This window comes from Echinops telfairi, unplaced genomic scaffold, assembly GCF_000313985.2.
Source record: "Echinops telfairi isolate 266 unplaced genomic scaffold, ASM31398v2 ScPeMD7_2010;HRSCAF=2546, whole genome shotgun sequence".
Lineage (NCBI taxonomy): Eukaryota > Metazoa > Chordata > Mammalia > Afrosoricida > Tenrecidae > Echinops > Echinops telfairi.
The window spans coordinates 16,329,670-16,336,010 of record NW_022105908.1 but is presented as its reverse complement, the minus strand read 5'-3'; the positions used below and the strand labels follow the sequence as shown (position 1 = coordinate 16,336,010).

Here is a 6,341-nt window from a genome sequence, read left to right as displayed (position 1 = left end):
TGCCGCGAGCGGTGGGAGAGTGTCACCTGAAGGCTGCTCCCAGGACTGACCGGAGCCTCTGACCCCCGACCCCCCAGGACCTTTTCCTTCGCCGGGAACCCCTCCTCTGAATCTGACCTCACTCATCTTCCCCCTTCACTCCAGCTGGAGCGAGCTAGAGTGGCGCCTCTGTCTTATCGGGGCCAGGAGACAAAATAGAAATAATGGCAATTCTGATAAGTGCTGTGATGCAAAACACTGGGACCTAGGTCGGGACCAGGCAAGGTTTGAGCGCCCGGGAAGGTGCCCGTCATACAAAGTGGGGAGGGCAGGAGCGCTGACTGTGTGGAGGGCACGGTGGGTGCCTAGGAATTGCAAGCCCACGGCGGGTGGGGAGGTGGGGGATGGGGAGGCAGTCTGCTCCAGTGACGTTGCTCCAGTAACGATTGCGGTGATGACGGCGCTGCTTTTGATGTGACCCAACTATTGAAGTGTAAGATGTGTGAACTCTGTAGCATTAAAACTTTTTCTTTCTTTCTTTTTTTTCTTTGATTAAGATTGGCAGCTTTGTGGAGCAATTCATCCCTCTCTTAGAGGGTGGCTGTGAGCCAGAATTTCATATCAGGGCTGTCTGTCGGTCTGTCGGTCGGTCCGGGTTGTCAGTAGTACAGAATAGGTTACTGAGCAATGAAATAGTGATGGAGAGGGAGTGACAGAAAAGGAGGTTTTTGTGGGGCTTTGTTTTCATTTTAAACGGATAGTTTTTAAATGCCTCTAAAACGCCAAATACTGTCATCAGTAAGGTGACCAGATTTTAACATTGGTAAAGCGGGACACCATTGATAAAAGTCATATCCTGGCGAAATAGCCACATGGCAGCCAAAAACCGTATACCCTAGCTTGTGCATTCTTTCCAAAAATCAGGACTTTTTAAAAACACCGCAGGATGCAGGAAAAGTTGTTAAAAATTGGGATGTCTGGTCACCTTAGCCATCAGTCGATTCCAGCTCATATTGACCCTATAAGACAGAGTAGAACTACCAAGATTAAATCTTTACTTCTTGGTGGCTGGCAGCCTTGAACTGCTGTCCTTGTCTTTAGTAGTCCAGCAAGTAACCCATTAAGAGCCCCTTTGGCTGCTGGGTGTTACTTATATGGGGAAAATAGATTATAAAATCTCAAAATCAGGCAGCATAGAGCCATTCCACGACACCAGCGGCTTTCTAATTCAGGTGGCCCACTTCACCTTAGCCTTCAGTACAATTACTGAAGATAGGTGCCCTCAGGTTGATTCTGACCCATCAAGATCCTGTATCTTACAGAACAAAATGCTCTCCAGCCCCTGCAGCATCCTTACAATCTTTGCTGTATCCAAGCCCATGGCTGCAGGCATCTGTATCCCTCTCTTTAAGGGTCTGCCCCTTTATCACTGGCCCTCCACTCGATCGATCATGATGCCCTCTCCAGGGCCTGGTGTCTTCTATGAACATGTCCAAATTACACGAGATGAAATCTTGCCGTCCTCCCATCATCAAGACACTGAAATCTTGCAGTCCCTGACATCATCAAGACACTGAAATCCCTGTCCCGTGTTGATTACCTTACAGATAGCTCCAACCACGTCAATGAAGGGAGCCGGCAGGCCAACAGAGCCAAAAGGACACTGGCCCTGATGTACCTACTAGCTCTGTGACTGGTCAACTCTCCTTTGTCCTCAAAAGTGAAATAGGGGTAGAGGAGATGTTGGTCAAGCTAATCAAGGCAGGAACTGATCCTTGGGAAGTGTTTAATCAGCCAAAGAAAGCACACTCATTGCTATCCAGTCAGTGCTGACTCAGTGACCCCTTGTGGATTTGAGACTTTAAATGTTTACGGGAATAGAAAGCCCAGTCTTTTTCCCACATAACTGCTGATGGTTTTGAACTGCTAACCATGTGGATTGCAGCTCAATGCACCACCACTACAGTACCCGGGCTCCTGCGTAATCAATAGGGGTGGGTTTACAGTGGGTACTCAAGGACGATTTCACTGGCTGATGAATCCCTGGCATTTCAAGAGTCAGGAACCCTCTTCTCTCAGGGTGCCTAATCTGGAACTCACTGTGAGGTTCTTGATTGGGTAATACCTCAGTTCTTGGCTTCGCAGCACGATGAAAGAATGCACACTGAAGTCCATTTTGTAATCCAAGTGGGTTTTTATGAAGGACAGTCTCAAAGGTCACAACTGGGCACGAGCAACCTCTTGGAAAAGAGCACCCATATGTACAGAACTTTGGGGGGGCGTCTCAGGAACTAGGAGCAAGGGGCAGGAGGGTGCAGAGGCCAGAGTGAGGGGGAGAGAGAGTGCGCCCCCTATCACCCCACACACACACCCCCAACGCCTCAGGGGCTTGAGTATGAGCATGCTCAGTTTGGGGTCTTCATAGGTGTCTAGTGATCGCCTGATTTCTTTCCAACCTCCTCTATGGGGCCCTTTGCAGGGATGAGAGGGACACCCCTGTCCCTAAAACTAGCTACCTAACACAACCATATCTGGAGAGTCCCCAAGGCAAAGGAGGTGCGTACCAAGCATCCCACTCCCCTCTCCCATATGTAGTGGTGGGATTCAGCCAGTTTGAACCAGTTCAGCAGAATAAACTAATGTTTTGTTTCGTGTGGAGATTCAGTTGTTAAAATGTCATTTGTAATCAGGATTCTCTCTAAGGTAGGCAGCTGCCCACAAACTTACGTTCCTTCTCTTTCTTAACGCTCATCTCTGCACAACAGCACATTCTAAGTGCCCATAGTCATGTTAATGCAATCCATAGGTACAAAAAAATTAAATGGAATTCTGCTTATAATATTCATTTCATAAAACTCATGCTTTTTATGAAATACTACACTTTTATTCCCTTGTGTTTGTTGTGGCATTAAACATATAGCCTAAAGAGAAAAAGTGCCCAACAACTACAGAGTGACTCTATGTCAGTCATTTTGCCTTTATGTTAAGCCCCAAATTCCCATGAGACAAGGAGTGACTTTTAAGGTGACCAGATGTCCCGCTTTTGGTGGGACAGTCCTGCTTTTGAACAATTTGTCCTGTGTCCCGCGGCGTTTTTAAAAAGTCCCGATTTTTTAAAAGAATGCACGACAAGCTAGGGTATATGGTTTTCAGCTGCCATGTGGCTATTTCGCCAGGATATGAGTTTTATCAATGGTGTCCCGCTTTACCAATGTTAACATCTGGTCACCTTAGACTTAGGCAATTCCTGAGAGTGTTCAAAGAGCTAAAAATATTATCAGAACAATTGCTTCAAATTCAGCAGAAACAACAGGGTTTTTCAAAGATAAACGTTTGTTCAGAGAAGCCACCTCTTTCTGTGAAGTTCCTCGAGCTCCGTTCTTGGCTTCACACGACAAAGCCTGGTTTGTAATCCAAGTGAGTTTTTGTTTTTTAAATTTAATCATTTTATTTGGGGCTCCTACAACACATCACAATCTATACTACATACATTGTATCACAATCTATACATACATACACACATTTGTACACTTGTTGCCGTCATCATTCTCAAAACATTTGCTTTCTACTTACTTGAGCCCTTAGTATCAGCTCATTTTTCCCCTCCCTCCCCTTTCTACTCTCCCTCTTGAGCCCTTGATAATTTATAAATTATTATTATTATCTTGTCATATCTTATCTCAAAGATTACACGCTATTTCAGAGAAGCGTGCCAAACTGCTGGGAAGCCACGCTGGGGCACAACTGGACATAAACCTCATGGAACAGCGCCCCACACGTGCAGAGCGGAGGCCAGAGAGCGCAGTGCATGCAGCACAGCGCAAACAGGCTCGGGCAGGGAAAAGAAGGCTGCCTTCCCACCGCCAGGGTATTTCAAACCTCTGGCAGGGCAGTCGTGGTGGACGGTCTTGGTTGACCCCACTGACTGAATTAAGCCTACCTGGGCCTAGTTTGGGCCGCCCAGGTGTACTGCCCACCTGGCTGGGGGCTGGAATTGGAGCAGGCTCAGTTAAAGGGTCCTCTTAGGTGCCTAAGGCTCACCTGAGTTCTTTCCAACCTCCCCTACGGGGAACTTCACAGGCATGGGAGGGACAACCCGCTGTCCCGATCCTGGCTGTCTAACATTTCTAATATATCAAACACAATGATTGTCGTCTAATTGGTCTACCTCTAAACGAATGGGATCCTACTCCGACAGTCGAAAGATGGTTAGGAATAAATCACATAGCTGATGATACGCTTATAAAAGTAAAGAATATTGCAAGAGGATACCAATCAAGAAGCTATATGGAAATATCAAATATCGAACAATAGCAGTTTAAAAAAAATCTTAACAGCTTTATTGTTTTTGTCAGCTATTTCACCTTTTTTCATTAATATTTTTAAATTCCTATAATCTAGTTTTGCATAACTCAAATTTAAGGATCAACTGTATGAAATAATAAACTACCTTTCGTTATTCTTAAAACAGCCATTAGGGCAGCAAACTGGTTGTCACATTATTTGAATCCTACCACTACCCACACGTCTACCTCACTAACACCCCCGGGTTTCTCCTGGCTTACCTGGCCACTTCTGTTGTTTTGCTAACCAGACAAAATTACTTTCTGTCTGTTCAGTTCATCTGGGAACCAACAAGATAAATACCAGAGGTCACATACCAAGGCTGATGCAACTAGAGCAGGGGTGGGAACGGTTGGGTTTTTTTTCTGCCTAGGGCCATGTGGAAATTTATAACACTTTTGGAGGGCTGGACTGGGCAAACATTTGCATAACTCCACCCCCCCAACTGGATGGCTAGAACTGCTGCTCATGGTGCCATGTAAGGTTAGCTGGTATTGGTGATTTCTTGGCCTGATTTGGCCTTCAGGCCAGAAGTTACCCACCCCAGAACTAGAGGAAACCATGCCTCCACCACTAAGTCCCTCCAGCAAACACCTGCCTCAGAAGACAGACTGAAATTTGAAATGTGATTATTTCAGCTCAAGAACCTGCTGAGGATACATAAGGGCAGAAGTTAGTGAAACTTCGGGGAAACCAATCATTCAGGCAAAGTGCCCTCCCTGGAATACTTCTCTTCTGCAGTATCCATGGCCGAATCCTTCTGCTTACAGACCCCAGTGATGGGAGATTCACCACCTGTTGAAGTAGCCTGTTCTACTGTGGGGCCCAAAACAGTATCCACAGTTACTGTGGAATCAGTTCTGAATGTGTGTCAGAGTCAATCGGTGTGTCTTGGGGTTTCCCATGGCTTTTTCCAATGGGATTCTTAAGGAATAAGTTACCAGGCCTTTCTTCCAAGGGACCTCTGAGTGGACTCGAACAACCCATACAGCCCTTAGCAACTGAGTGAATGAACTGTTTGTACCACCAGGAACTCCTAAGTAGGACAGGACGTTTATTCATGACCCCGAGCCAAAGTCACTCTTCCAGAAGCATCAACAAACCAACATCTTACCCTCAAGGTTGCCACTCTGATACCTCTTAAGAGAATGCATTTATGAAGGGATCTCTCCCAGTGGTCTCCATGTCAAACATCTCAGGTGACCTCTCCGGGAAGGGGTTTGACACTTGCTAAGGAAAACTAAAGTCAAAAGAAGCCCTCCCTGTTCCCGCGGCACTCCCCTCTGTCTGGTTCCTACACACACAGCTGATCTGGCTGCATCAGCTCCCAGTGGCCAGCAATCACTAAGCTGGGCTTTATGATTAAAATTAGCATTTGCTTATGGATGACCAGGGAGGCTGGTGGCCTAGTGGTTACACCGAGGGGGTGATAACTGCAAGGTCATCGGTTCAAAACTACCATGTTCCGAGGGAGAAAGACAAGCCGTTCTACCCCTGTAAAGAGTTACAGTCTCAGAAATCCACAAGAACAGTTCTACCCCGTGTAGAGGGTCTCTATGAGTCAGGATCGACGGATGGCAGGGAGTTTGGTTTGGTTTTATCGGATGACCCTGGTTTTGACTCGGAATCTAATTTTGGTTCATAAAACAAACAGGTACCAGGAGACCACTTGAGTGAGGCTGCAGGGGTGGCAGACGTGACAGCCCACACAAAGGTACCGGAGTATACATGACACGGCTCTCCCTCCTGTTGGCACAACTCAGCCTGAGCAGTTAGGGTCACACTTCTGGGGTTGGAATGAACCCAGCACTGGCATCCAGGAGAGCTACCTGGCAACTCGGGGGCTCTGAATTCCTGGGAAGAGACAGGGCAATAGGCAGGCACCCGTGGTGTGGGGAATGGTCAACACGAGGCAGGTGAACCACTCAAAACCCCAGCTCACTGCCTTCGAATCAATCACAACACCTATGGATCCTACAGGACAAAGGAGACCTGCCCCGTAGGTTTCCAAGACTGTA

At 46.9% G+C, this 6,341-nt stretch overlaps 1 protein-coding gene across 1 annotated transcript in view; it reads right to left on the bottom strand.

Moving 5' to 3' along the window:
* Positions 1 to 4,568, bottom strand: part of PEMT (phosphatidylethanolamine N-methyltransferase) — an 86,921-nt gene extending 82,353 nt beyond the window's left edge. The window contains exon 1 of the mRNA XM_004712952.2: positions 4,545 to 4,568. The gene's annotated coding sequence lies outside the window, so the exon portion shown is untranslated. The remainder of the gene's footprint in view (positions 1 to 4,544) is intronic.
* Positions 4,569 to 6,341: the final 1,773 nt, after the last annotated feature.